The following is a 15,323-nucleotide window of genomic DNA, read 5'->3' as shown; positions in this document are numbered from 1 at the left end:
ACTCAGTCTACTACAGAGGCTGAATATGTTGCAGCATTAGAGGCAAGCAAAGAATCAATTTGGATTAATCGACTAGTAACAGATTTGGGAATCAAAGAAGAGATGCCTGTGTTATATTGTGATAGTCAAAGTGCTATACAATTGGCTCGCAATCCAGTTTATCACTCAAAGACAAAGCATGTGGATGTGAAGTATCATTTCATCAGGGAAATGCTCAAGGATAAGCAACTTCAGCTTGTCAAAGTTCACACCACAGAAAATCCTGTTGATCTACTTACAAAAGGACTTCCCTCAGAGAGCTTTGCATATTTTTGCAAGCAGTTAGGTGTAGGGTAGTACATCACTTATCTACATCTCTTGTATATTAGCTGTATAGTAGCTTCTCTCACACTTAAAGTACCACATTGGACTTTAAGTGGGAGGTTGTTGGGGTATAAAGCCCAATGTGGTCGCCCAGGTAAGTGGGCGGGCCGCCAGGTATGTACACATATTCTTTTGTAAAAACCTAATAAGAACTCACTATGCTCTACACATTACAGTAGAGCGAGTTCACCATATCGTCGTGCTCTTCTTCTCGCACTCTCTCTCGCGTCACACTTCCGCTTGTACTCCTTGAATCTTAATGAGGGGTCTTCAACCTATAAATAGGCCCCTTTCCTTCTTGTAAATCCTCTCTAATATCTCATGTAGCATCCCAACAGTGTATGAGTGAGGAGAGATGTAGTTGTAGCAACCACTTTGTGAGCTTCACACTTGGTAGTATGAGAGAAGATTTCAAGCTACACATTGCAAGTGAGAGAGTGTGAGTTCAAAATCTCAAAACAACTATTTTATATGTCCTCCATCATCAATAAAATTGGGGTTTGGTGCTTCAAAGGTAGGATTTGGTGTTCAAATGATCGTCCTTCCACTTTTGCAAAGCAGTTTGGTGAAACCAAGGTGACTTGTGTCTTTTAAGTTCTAATGTTTGAGCTTGTTTGAGAAAGTGTTTAGTGTGTTTTCATTGCAAAATTTGTGTCCATTGTAAGAGGGTATTATGGTGAGAGGTCTCCCACACCCTAAGACTGTGTGTGTGTGTGTGTGTGTTGGTAATGTTTAGCATTCACTATGCATTGAATTAGTTTTGTGTGTGTTTGTGTGTGTGTGTGTGTGTGTGTGTGTGTGTGTGTTGGTAATGTTTAGCATTCACTATGCATTGAATTAGTTTTGTACTATCTCTATGGTAAATTTTAATGAACCATCTTTGTTTGCAAGTAACTAAAGAGGTATTATGTAAGTTCCATTTCTCTCTCTCTTCCCTTTTCTCTAGCTCTCTCTTGCTCTATTTGGTGTATGTCTTGGTGTGAGATTTCTTGTGTATGTTTTGTTGTGTCTCTTCTTGGTTGTGATAAAATCTCTCTTGCATCTTGGTTCCCTTTAACTTGTTTGGTTGTGGGTTTGTTGTTTCTTTTCTTGCTTGTGGTTGCCCTAGTCCCAATTGAGTAGCACGGGAGCCTTGAGGGGTATTTAGAGGTCGCCTCTCTTGTTGCCTGTCTTGGACCGTCTCAATTTTAGTTCTCCCACTGAGGAGGGATTGTGTATTTTGTTGTAAATACTCATCCTTTAGAGTAATCAAGTAGCTTACATGAGTCACAAAAATTTGTATGACCCCTTCATCCCCATTGCAAGGCATAAGGTACACATCATTGTTAGTACTAAGTTGCAATTTCAACGTGTAATTCATAGAAGGATTTTAGGCCATCTTAGGTTGGTTGAAATAAATGCTTCAGTAAATTCTTTTAGTTTGCATCTCATTAGATATGTTCTATTTTAAGCATTATGTCATGCATAGGCCATGGATAATGGTCCAAGAATAGAGGTTTTCCCTTCCATTTCACTCCACACATTAGAATAAATGTTGTAATTAATAGAAAGATCCATTTTCAACAGCGTATGGTGTTCATGTTTGGTGCCCAAAGGGTAGGAGAAATTCTCGTGTCACCAAACCCTATCATCCTGACTTGTGTGGACTATCATAGATCATTTGATGTGCATATTTTTATTTTGTTATAGATTAAAATTTAGCAAACATTGTTGTGTAAATATTTTTAAGAAAGAAAATTTGTCACTTTGAAATTGTTTCAATGGAGGTCCAATGCCAAATGTCAGAATATACTCTCTTTTTTGGACATCCTGGTGAGGATACCAAATATTTCAAAATGGCTTGCCACATAAAAAGAGTGATAGGAGATGAGGAATGCTTTAAAATGTAGTTCTGAGGAAGGATGCTAGCACTTGGTTTTTCTCTCTATCTGAGGAAGTTAGAGAGATCTAAAGGGAGGTTTTGGATCACTTCAAGCGATATTGTTTTAAATCCCAAAACACTCAAAAACTATGGCAAGATATTGTTGCCCACAAGCAAAAAGACCTAGATGACTACTACACCTACAAGCAAGAGTTTCTACGTCTTTGGGCTATATGGGTAAGGAAAATTACTAACCCAGGGATGGGACATAATTTCTAAAGAAGGAGAGATTCATAATGGGTTGATTTCCCATAATCAAGGTAAAAGTTGAGGCACGTGTACTTGCTACCATTGAGACTAGGACTGCCTTGAAGTATAGAAAATTGGAGTGTGTTCAGAGAGAGCTTCCAATAGAGGGTCCTACACCTAAGGAGACAATGCAAGCATCCACTTCTACTTAGATTCCAAAGTTAAGAGCTGAGGTAATTGAAAAGCTAAACAAATATTGATCAATATGTCAATTCATCTGGCACAAGCTATAGGTCCCAAGGGAAAAACAAAATAAACTACTCACCAACCAATGGTTTTGCAAAGACCAAATGGAGCAAGACCACCTGCACAAGGAGTGGAAAGGGTTCCACCTTTGCCAAATCCAAATGTGCATGTGGTAGAGGTGACAAATTCAAATGAAGTTGACAAGGAAGAAAATGGCATTAATCTTTGTCGTGGAAAAGGTAAGGAGAAAGGAGTCACATCAAAGAGTGACCATGGAGCCCAGGCAAGAATGTGAAGGATACCAAGGAGACCAAGAAGACTCGACGTGTTGGGGGTTCCATTGTTTCATAACTCCAATGACCAACAAAATTATCAATACGGAGGGATGAGCTACCCAGCTAGGGCATGAAAACACTCACACAATTAGTGAGCTAATCATGGCAACACGAATGGTGACTCACAAGGTGAGCTTCTCGGCCTATGGAGAAGCTAGTCCACAATGATTGGCAATCTCCACATCCACTTCCCTTCACCTCCAATCAACCCGATCACATACACTAAAGATTGCAAGACACACACAACACTAATCCTATCATGCAACACACTAATCACAATCACACACACATAGATCTATTGAGCACCACACTCTAATTAAATCTACATGCACGTGTCAAGGAAAACAGGGCAATCACACAAGATTAGAGTGGGATTAACCACTAATTAGTTGCGATCTAGTTAATCAAAGCATCATTAGAAATCACAAGAAGTATGAGAGACACATAGTGAAAGAGAATTAAGCATTTATTAGTGTTAACCAAGTAGCATGAGCAAGGAGAAGCTCAAGGACTCCATAGCCACACACCTCAAGAGCTCTCACCAAAGAGTGCTCTCAACAAATGAGCTTGAAAAACCCTACTTTCTTTTACACACTGCCTTATATACCTAGGGTAAAAATATGCAATGTCCGGGTGCCCAAGGCCTTTAGGGCTCCACCACTTACTAAATCTGCAACCTAGGCACACTAACTACCTATTCTTTACAACTTGGAACTCCCATTAAGCCCATAACACATTAAAAATATTACAATGGTTTGAAATAAATCGAGAATTTACAATACATGACAATTTTGGGAAAATGTGAAAAATATATAACTCCAATCTTTGCTGCTTCTTCGTGTTGATCTTCGATGTGCATCCGTAAGGCTAGGGCCTTTAGCAGCTTCTGCTAACTGATCTTGACTCATTTAACATTCCCCCCTTCCGATTTTAGTGCTCATCCTCAGGCACTGTCAAAAAGTGTCCGTGGATGCAAGGGAAGGTAAAACTACCATATCACGTGCATTCAAGACATGTTTGTAAAACCCCTTATCTGTGAATTTTGTTAGGAATATAATGTACCCTTTTTTTTTTAATCTGTAAGTTTTTTTCAAATTTGAAAAAATAATGCTCTTCTATATATATATTTATTTAAGTTGCAAGAACTTTAAATACCCTTCTGTTGAACTCAAGTGATAGGTTACATTTTTATTAAGTGACCTCCCCGGGGGAAGGTTTTGATTGGTTGTTGATGGGCTAATCGTCTTCATTTGTCGTTGGATTTGTTGATGAGGTTCAATTTGCTGGAGCATCTTTATTTGTCTGAATATGTCTGATGTGAGCGATGATGTTGCATTTGTCCATTGTAATAGCATAATGAAAAGTATGAAAAGTATGTACAAGGAAGTAGAATGATGAGGTTCTAAATTAGGGTCTAATACCTTGATGACCAAAGGGAAAAAACCCAATGGAAAAAAAGTGTCTTTGAGATACGCACATTATTAGAGTGTTTATTAGCATCATGGAAAATATAATAAAGTACTGAAGGGATTATTTGATGATAGATATGGAATTAAAAAGGCAGCAAGTATGAGAGGGTAGTATGATGGAATATTGGTTTTCCTATTTTATTCCACTCAAGATGCATAAGTGGAAGCAAAAAAGAGTGTCTAATGCATATGTCAGATGATGGGACATCCTATTTATGCATGCACAGAAATGCATGGAAAACAATATGTTGTGCAAGAAAGATTTTGAGGGGTTCTTCAAAAAGATAGTGTAGCTATAAAATCATATGACATGGCTTTGCAAGCTGGCACCCCTTTAAGAATGGTTTTTGTTGATGAGGATATGTGTTCTCATCTTATTGTGCATTGTGCATGAGTCTTGGACTCTATGACACTCCACCAGTTGTAAGTTACTAGACTTTGACTCTTATGCTCATCTCATCCAACATGAGTGACATGACTTAGATGTGCTCAACTCTTCCAGCTTGAGCATAAGCCTAATAACTACACTCTTAGCATAGAGTTTATTATGACTTGAAGCTTTGGGACTAATGCTTTGATCATTTTATGGTTGAGTAGTCCGCCAACTCTAACTATGCCAAAGAGTGTTTTTTGCACCCTAGAGACTTGACTTTTTACATTCTTGTGCTAACTACAAATATTTCTTCAAGTAAAAGTAAGCTTGAATCCTCAAAAAGAGGATTAGTGAAGGACCAAGCTGGAATTGAAGGTTTCTTTTACCATACATGTTTTATCTTCTTTGAATCTCCATTCTCGTTGGTTGGGTTGTCCTTCTTTGACTGTGAAGACTCTATTATCTATTTGATTCTCCAATTAGGCCTATAATTGATAGGACTCTTTGATGTTGTTGTAGGCCTCTGCTCACTGTCGGCATTTGGCTTTTGACTAGGAGCATTGGAAGACTTAGTAATCAAAATCTCTTGATGACCTTGGTATCTCCTTTGTTGACTTTGATTTGCTCTAGGTGTTGCCGAGTTCTTGAGATCTTCATGTTGTTACCATATACATGTGGTAGTGATGTGTGTGAACACACTAGGACCGCAGGAGCATTTTTTCCCTCTTTAGGAGGTTTTTCCCCCGTGCATTGTATATACGCCCATCACTCTAGGGCTATCTATCTTTCCATTGCACACTAAGTAACACACTCTCTATTGTGTGCCTTGAGCTTCCTTCGTCTTCTCCAAGCTCTGTGTGTTTCTCTGCAACCCTAATTCCAACAATTGGTATCAGAGCAGGTCGCGTCCTCCCGGGCTTAGTCGTCAGCTGCTCCAGCACACGCCTGCTCACTTTCTCTGATTTCAGTGAGCTTTGGTGAGCGTTCGCAGGCTGCTCACAATTTTGATTTGGGCTCATTTCGGCCTCCGTTTCCACTACAGGCAGTACTGCACAGGCTATTTCGTCATTTTGTGCAGAATTTCTGTCAGTGCCATTTTTTGCATAACAGGTGTCTTATAGTCTTCTATGGTTTGTGCTATATAGCACAGGTTGTTCCCGCTCCGTTTCTTCTATTTTCGGGCAGTTTTCACATCAGGTGCAGCATTTGCCATGGCTGACAACAACAACACAAATGTGTTCAAGATGTTTGCTGCAGAGGACAGGTTGGATGGGGACAACTACCCTATGTGGGCTTATATGATGCAACATGTTCTTGTGTCAAAGGGTGTCTGGAACATTGTGCAGGGCATTGATGTACGTCCTGGTTCTGAGGATGTAGACGATGTTGAGGATGTTGCAGGTTTTGCTGCAAGGATTGCAACTGTTAGAATTGTTTTGCCTATGGCAGAACAAGCTCGTTGGGATGTTAAGGATGCATAGGCTCATGCATTGATTGCGTTGTCTGTGAAGCGCACCATTGTTCCTCACATCCGTTCAGCAAAATATGCAAAACAGGCTTGGGATATTCTAGCAGGTCTTTATGCAAGCCGCAATGAGGCTAAAATTGCTTTGCTGCTGAGGCGGTCTGGGGAGGGCAACAAGAAGAGTGGCCTCTAAACACCCTTCGAGGCTCCCGTGCTGCTCAATTGGGGCTGGGGAAAGCACAATCAGAGACAACAACAACCCACAGCCAAAAACCAAACAAGAAAAGGGGCACCACCTAGTTGTAGATGCGAACTAGGACGCATGTGATATCTCCTTGTACTCAAATGCACAAAGAGAGGGGAATGCAAGATAGCCACACACACCAAACACAAACATGCACCACGCGAAAGAGAGGTAAAGAGAAAAAATCAACTTGAGCAACTCAGTCTTAGTCTTAAAGACTAAATACACACAAAGCTTGATGAGAAATAGAGAGACAACACAAAACTTGACCTTGTTGCCAATACACAAATTGTCTTAGGGTCACGGGAGCCCTCTCACCGAGCACCCTCTTACAATTCACCTTTTAGGAAAACAATTCAACAAGCCCTCAAACCACCAAGCATGAAATGGCACAACAAAATTCAAGGACAATATACCTTCAACCACCTGATGAGCCAACTTATCAAGTCAATTTGGAGAGAAGAGTTGTAGTTGTAGCATACAATTGCACCCAAAACTATAAATCTTATTTATGCACAAGAGTAGGCTACAAGTGTGGTGAAGAGTATGGCATACACTCCACTCCTCTAGATGGCATAACTAACTTCAAGCTTCTCCATGCACCTATGTGTAGTGATGGAATAGAGCACTCACAATGCATACACTCTACACAACTAGGCTTGAAGAGTGGTGTGTTATGTGTTGAGAATGGTGTGGTGTAGTGTGATCATGGGATGATTTACAAGGGAGAGAAGGGCTCTATTTATAGGTTTTAGAAGCCCCGATTTGGATTAGGCCTAATCAAGTTTATTTGAAGGAATAAAAGATTATGCATATTTTTATTTTTATTTTATGAGGGTGAGTCTCTCTTGTCCTTTGAGTCACATGGATGTGGGCTCAAGGGAAGAGAATTATTGAGGATGAAAGGAGAGAGGATGGAGTGAATAATTTGGGAGTGCCTACTCTAGTAGAGGGTGCATTTTACAATAAGGTTAGTGGTTAGTAGTTAGTAATTATCACTAAAAAATATTTACAAAATCATTCACCATATGGTGAGATATATGATGAGAAAAGTTAGAGAAGGGATGAGCTTGTAAACAGAGGTTGAAGCTTTGGAGAAGTTGACATTCACCTCTTTACAGCACTGGAAGAAGAAGTAGTCAGCATGGCGAAGCAGCGCGTGTCGATGAAGCTATGTTATTTCAAACCTTGAAAAATTCATGATAAAAGCCTTCATTTGCAGAGGTTATCCTTGGATTTTTGCTGATTTTTTGAAGTTCTTTACAAAGCTGAAGAGAGTATGGTAATATGGACATATATGTAGAGAGAAAGGGGGACACATAGGGTGTAGAAATGGAGGATGAAGTCTATGGAGGTGTGAGAGATGTGGCAATGGTGAAGAGGGTGAATTAGGACATGGGAGTTGCAGGTTTGGGAGTGGGAAGGCGAGGGAGGAGTGTGTGTGAAAGAGGAAAATGATAAAGTGGAAGAGGGAGTGTGGCTGCATAGCATGGGAAAACTGGGGTCCACCAATAAAATCATAGCTCACAGCTCTTAGCTCAAAAAAATATGAAAACATTTGAGGTGAAAGTTCAGCTTACGAGATACAACTTTTGTTTGTATCACCTTTTCAAATTCGGGGAGCATGTGATCTTTAAAAATTCAGCAAAAGCGACTGTTTTTTCCACTGCACAAGGTCCTCGTGAGGTCTTTCTTTGGATGATTCTTTTGAATACCTCCAAGAGTGAGCTCCCCATGGTGCATGCATGCATTCCACATACCCTTGACCTTATTTGGTAGGTCTATAATTGAAGATATTGTTGAGATCATGATATAAGTGAATAGTATAACTAAGAAAATCAAATATTGAGGGGTCTCAAAAAATATGTGCATGTCAAATATAAATAATATAGGTGGAAAAAATATAAAGGGGTCAAAATAAATCTCTCTCATTATAAGTCTACCATAAAAAGATGAATATTTTTGGTGTTCTAATTTATGAGAGTAAAAGAGAATAGATGTAGGAAGGAAAAATCACAATAGTGAAAAAATATACACATAAATAAAACTAGTTTTTTTGGATTTTTTTTGGGAGGGAGTTACACCAAAAATAAGAGAAGTTTGCATGAAATTATTTTTATATGGAATAAAGAGTATGCAAAATGGTAAGAAAAAATATGGTAATGGTGAGTCAATGTACATAGCATAAATAACACACCATAGGTAGAAATATTTAAATAAATATCAAAATAATTATGAAACATCCTTTTATTTAGGCCCTATATACAATGAAATATTTACACACAAATGGACCATAATATTTAATTATTATTTTTTAATTTTTTTGGCTCAACTAGCCTAGTGACTAGCTAATTGAGGGTTTTTAAGAAAATATGGAAAAAGTTCCCTAACTCACACACGCTTATATATAGTGAAATGGTAGGGATAACCAAAATGTTTGAGTGATTTGATAGGGTGAGGTAGCTTACTATGGCAATTATGGAAAGCCGAAAAACGGCTATCACTACGTAAAGAGCTGGAGTCGAAGATTATGCATGAGGAAGATGATATGGACACTTTCCTTGCTAGTGTCAAGGATATCAATGAGCAACTCATTTCTGCAGGTGAAGTCATTTCGGACAGTTTCCTTGTGGAGACTGTTCTTGATGCCTTACTAGATTCTTACCAGACTTTTGCTAGTACTTGGAGACTTATGACCCAAGGAAATCCTGAAGTTGTCAAGTTTGATGCATTATGCACATTGCTGTTGCAAGAGTCACTTTCTAGAAAAAACAGGACTAGGCAACGTGCAGTTGAACAGGCTTTTATTTCTTCTCAAAGAAAGGGTGGTAGCAGCAATGCAGCCACTTCTTATGGTTCTGCTACGAGTGGCAAAAATAATGTTCCTAATGCTTCTGCTGGCAGCAATTCGTCTGGAAATTCAGGTGATAAGGGCAAAAAGAAGATGCGTTGTGTTGAGCCAGCAGAGGATCACAACCACATTTTTGCTCACACCCATCATTTTGTAACCATTGATTGTAATAAATGTCTTTCCGACATTAATTTTGATTTGAGCCATTCATTAAGTAAAGGGACTCAATTGAGTTTCCAGCCTGTAATCCCGACGTAATTTCACCTGTTGATGTAAATAATTAGAGATGTTCTCACCTCCAAGGCTGAGGTATATAAGCCAAAGTTTTGTAACCTAAGGAGGATTCAATTAGTAATCAAAGTGAGTTTTTTGAGCGTCGTGACTGTGTCTGAGAGAGAGAGAGAGAGAGAGTCTTATCTCCTTACTACGCGAGCTACGGGGCTGCCACTGGAGAAGCGGCACCGCCATTGTGTTAGCAACGGTGAGAGCTACGCACAGATACCAAGAGTGCGCGCTATCGGCTTCTACGTGTGGTAAGTTCCTATGAGCTTCGGTGTGAGTTTTCTTCCAACTCGTGTGTCGGAATAGAGCGTGCAGCATATCTATAGAACCACAACGAGTAGAGCTACACATTCGTACCATCGGGGTCAAGTTTTGGTCACCTGTAATTTTCGGCCTGTCTTCATACGCGTTTACCGCACGGAGTGGTTATAGGTTGATTTTGCAGTTCAAGTCTTTAGGGTGTTGTTCTTACCTAGTGTATAGACTTCCCCTTGAGTTTGAGATCGATTCGATGATTCTAGATCCTGTTTCGTATAGCATTCGTTCGTAGTACGGATTTCAGTCACTTGCGTATTTTAGAACTTAGATTTGATTTCCTTAGTAGTGATTGTCATTAGAAGGTCGAGTAGGTGATTTGACACCCACCTAGTTGTTCCATGCGCCTGCGGGTCAAGCTCCGTCCTCGTCTGACAAATTCTGTTGTTGGTTGAGTTCTCGCTATTTAGCTTCTGCTAGCGGCGTAACCGCCTTAACATTTGGCGCCGCTGCCGGGGACGAGAGCCCTAAGTAGGTGACCTTAGACTAATCCTAAGAGGTGAGTCGTATAAACTACTTTGTATACTTTAGTTAGAAAAGATCTAGGAGTGGTGGACTCCGAAGGTCTCGAGAGATACTAGGAAGTGGGGTATTCCTGGGTCTTCCGTGTTGACAGTATTTTTAGTTTAGCTTAGGTTAGATTGTTTTTGATGGTGTTTAAGTGGTTGTTGACATAAAAAGCATTTGCTACTCCTTGTGTGGTAGTAAATCTCTTTATATTTTCAATTGCAAAAAATCCATTTTATGATTAGAAGTAGCTTAGGTAGGGCCTGATTTGATCCTGATCTAGAGCTATCAATTGGTGTTCTATTTGCTTGATGTGTTTGATTGCATGTTAGATCACTGAAAAAGTCGCTTTGGTAGTGAAATATGCAATAAACAAAGTTCAGAAAAATTTTCTGTGTAACTGATTGTTGCTGAGCACTTAGAAGAGCTATTGGAAGAGTTCTGTGCTGAAAAGCTTGAAATCTGCAACTTTAGACATCATACGCGTATGATGTCTTAGGACCTAAACAGAGACTAAAATTGAAAATTTGACATTTCCAGAGTGTTTAGAAGGGGGGTTTTACCCTAAGATCAACTTAAAACAAGAGATTAACACTCAAAGAAACCCAAAAAAGACAAGTCGGAGTCCAAGAAACGCAAAGAATAGGAAATTTTGGATTCAAATCTTGTTTTTTACATTCAAACCTGACAAAAACACTTGAAACTCAATTATAAACATTGGAGAAGGCTTAAAACCAAAAACAGTCAAAATCTGGGACAAAAGACATCATACGCGTATAATGTCTTTTGGCACTTCCACTGCTTATTTTGAAATCTGACCTGACAAGATTGTTACAATCACTGTTGGAAGCATAAATATCAAGTTTGGACCCAAATTGATGAAAAAGACATCATACGCGTATGATGTCTTTGACCTAATTTTGGACATATTTTGATACTTTGCCAACACAGATCCATTGTAATAGCTATCTAGAGGCTATATTTCAAGTTTCATCCCATTTGGATCACAATTGACCCAAAAACAAGTCAAAGCGGAAAATTGCCAAGAAAACCCTAAATTAGCCATAACTTGCTCAAACAGAGTTCAAACTAAATTTTGTGAGTGAACAGAGCATAAAGGGGTCACTGAGAGTGAGCATAACCAAAATAGTCAAAATCTGTGAAAAAAGACATCATACGCGTATAATGTCTTTTTCAGCATAACTGCAACAAAATTCTCACTTGATGAAACAGAAGTTGTCCAACTGACAAGATTAAACAATTGACCAAGTATCAGTCAGTTTGGATCAATTCTAACCACAAAAACCTGGGAAAACAAATTGCCGAGACGGAAAAGTTAAAGTCCTTAGGGGAATTGATGAATTTGAGATCGGGCAGGAATCTCCGGAATAATCAACCAAAACAAGGGGAACCAGCAAGTGTCATATCAACCGAGGGAAGTGTAAACCAAAGTTGGGTGCAACCATTAGAGCCGATCTTTGAAGGAAGTTTTCTGATACTTCTTCGGAGAGATCTTACGAGATTTTCACCGAAAACTTGGAACACTTGAACCTGAACAACAGAGAAAATATGGCAGCAGGATCATCAAACCCTTCCGCCACCATGAAGCTATTGTTCATAAAATACCAGTACGACAATGAGCAAGGTGCCAAGATCTACAAAGATGGAATGGACCGCTATTGTGTAAAGATAGAAGATAGACCTAGTGAGTTCAAGGACTTAGTGCCTGTGAGCTATAGCGGAGATAGATATCTAGATGACGAGGGTACCATGTACTTGGTAGTCCTAAACCCTAACATTGTGGACAAGTGGGGATTGATGGGTACCAAAGCCAAAATAGATGAAGAACTCGAGGAGAAAGCACCAATAATGAACTTCCCTAATGCGAGGTTAAGAAGAGAGAATGAAACTATAAGGATCAACACTGATAACATCTATGTGGGGCTGTACAAATATAGTAATGGGGAGCAAGATCTCTATTATAGATGTGAAGAACCCTACACCGGAGAGTTGACAGACAAAAAAAGACTCTATGTCTTTACCTACACAGAGGGATCGGAAGTGAAAATTGCCGCTTACGATAAGTATGGAAGGCAATACTCAACAATGGGCAAGAAAGAATTAGAAGGATATACATACTTTGGGGGACCACTACATCAGTATTATGTTACTTCTAGCTCACATAGACCAGCACCAACAACTAGAGTGCAAAACTCAATGACAACAGGAGGACAAAGAACTCAGGTTGCTGACTCTTTCAGTCAACCTTGGGACTCGAAGCTCGGACCAATAGGATCATTACATTCCAGAGAGTCAATGGAGACGAATCGAGGTAGTGCAGTTCCAATCCCCACCTATACCACTCCAGGTCCAAGGTTTGAGGCGGAACCATCACATTTACCTCCCAGTAGTAGATTCAGGGCAGAGGAACCGACGAGGGTAACCCATGAAGTCCATGATGCTAGAGAAATCTTTAGCCGAGACACAGGAGCAATGAGATTGGTAGCAGATCATAGACGTATGAGACCATCTCAAGTAGCCAAGTGTATGCCAAAGAAGTATGGTGGTTCAGGAGATCCGTATGCACATGTGTCACTCTTTAAGCAAGTTTTAAGAGCTGAGCAGATAACAGATTTCCATACACAATACGAGGGATTTGGTCTTACTCTAGAAGGTACCGCATTGACATGGTTTCAACCAATGAACATTGGGGGATTCCATGACATTGACCATTTGCTAAGAGAGTTTGCTGAGGAATTCTCAAAACGAGGGATTAAGCACAATACGGTCTCACAAATATATGCTTTTAAACAGAGAGAACACGAAAAAGTGAAGGAAGCTTCACTTCGCTTCAAACAATACATTGAGAGATGTCCAGTACGTGAACGACCACAAGATGACAGACTATCTGTTCTCTTTATTGAGGGACTGAGGAACGACACTCTCAAGAAGGACTTGCACTTGAAAGCTTGTACAAGTTTCGAGCAAGTAACGAGAGAGGCATTGTACTTAGTGGATAACTGTACGGTTTATGGAGAGGTGTCAGCGGATACAGATTTTGCATCCAGTAGCTCCTCCTCCGTAGCGAGCGAGACTACCACTAAAAAGAATGTTCAAACAACAACCATGCCAAATGTAGAGCAAATGATAGAAGATGCTCTAAAAAGGATGGCACCATACCAAAAACCATTGCCAAAAACACTGAAATGGTGTGCTATTGAACAAAAATGGACAAATCATCCAACAGAGGAGTGCTATTACAACAAAGGGTATGTAAGGGAGCGCCAGTATGCACCTCCTGCTCAATTAGCACCACCTCAAGTACATCCAGTACCTCGATACCCAACGGGAAATGTACCAGGACCTATGGGGATAGAAAGACCGCAACATGTATTGGGACAGCAACCACCTTTACCAGGAGCAAGACCAGTGGGTATTAGATATGCACCAACCTTAGAGAATCAGGAAGAACAAGCCTTAGTGCCTGTTCAAGCCTATTACGAAGAATCGGGTGCACACATGTCTCCGACAGTGTATTACCCACCAGAAGAACCAAAACAACCAGAACCATGGGGCATGATGGGGAATGTTGGAATACCAACATTTACCAGTACTTCTGATGAAGAGAGATACAATATGGACGCAAGAACATTGATGTTCATAGCTCATGGAGGGTTAACAGGACAAAGACCATCCTATCCACAAAGGACGAATCAAATGGGACCAAGACCAGCACTAGGACCCTGTTACAAGTGTGGAGGTGACCATCTGATGAATGTTTGCCCACATACGGAAATCATTAGAATTAACGCTTATTGCACTGAGTGTGGGGTTACTCACTTCATTGAGGATTGTTCAAAGAATCCAAACAAAGTGCAAAAGACGACATTGAATATGCTAGAAACTATTCCTACCAGCAGTGGGTCTGAAAATGAAACTCTGATACCAACGCAAGTTGTTACTAGAGCTCAAGCTAAGAAAACCACTAGAGAACCTGAGAATGGAAAGTTAGCGACTGACGTAGTTAGTCAAGGACCGCGAAGTCAGAAAAACACATGGAAAGCTAGAAAAGCACGCATGAAGTTGAGAAAAGAACGTGAAGACGCTATTCTAGCTGAGGATCTAAAGCAAACTAAAGCTAGATTAGAAGAACTTGAGAGTCAAAACGGGAAACGAGAGATGAGCCCGGAAAGAACGAAACAAAAGAGTATCAAAAAGACAACGAGCTTAAGCTCAGGGGGATCAGTGCTAGTCGACAAGGTACACGAACCATTGGACGCACTGATGAGAGCTTACGAAGCTAGGTTAAAGAACAACCAAACACAAGAACAGAGGTGGATGACATACCCAAACGCGGAATTGGAAAAGCAGAGACTTGAAATGTGCCAGAGAATGATCGAGACTGCACAAGCCTTATTAGAACCACCAAAAGAAACAATGAATTGTGGAAAGGAAAACCCAATTCAGCAAGAGACTATTGTTTCACGGGTAGCCGAAAAGACTCCCAGTGCACAAAAGCCTGAAAATACACAAAAGGATGACCGCATAGTGTTGAACACAACCGATCAGGAGGTAGAGAGTTTTCATCCAGTCATACAGAGGTCTTACGGAAGAGATGAGGATTACAATGAATTTTGGAAACAAGTGAGAGAGGCAAACTTTGCAAACGAGCTAAGTTGCCAAGCTAATCAGACAAATTGGGAAAAGGACATCAGGAATCCTCCCATAGTGGAATTTGAGGCAGGATCTCAAGTGGACTTGGA

The sequence above is a fragment of the Adiantum capillus-veneris genome, chromosome 25, assembly GCF_014529385.1.
Source record: "Adiantum capillus-veneris isolate H3 chromosome 25, ASM1452938v2, whole genome shotgun sequence".
NCBI lineage: Eukaryota > Viridiplantae > Streptophyta > Polypodiopsida > Polypodiales > Pteridaceae > Adiantum > Adiantum capillus-veneris.
This window is presented reverse-complemented; position numbering follows the sequence as displayed.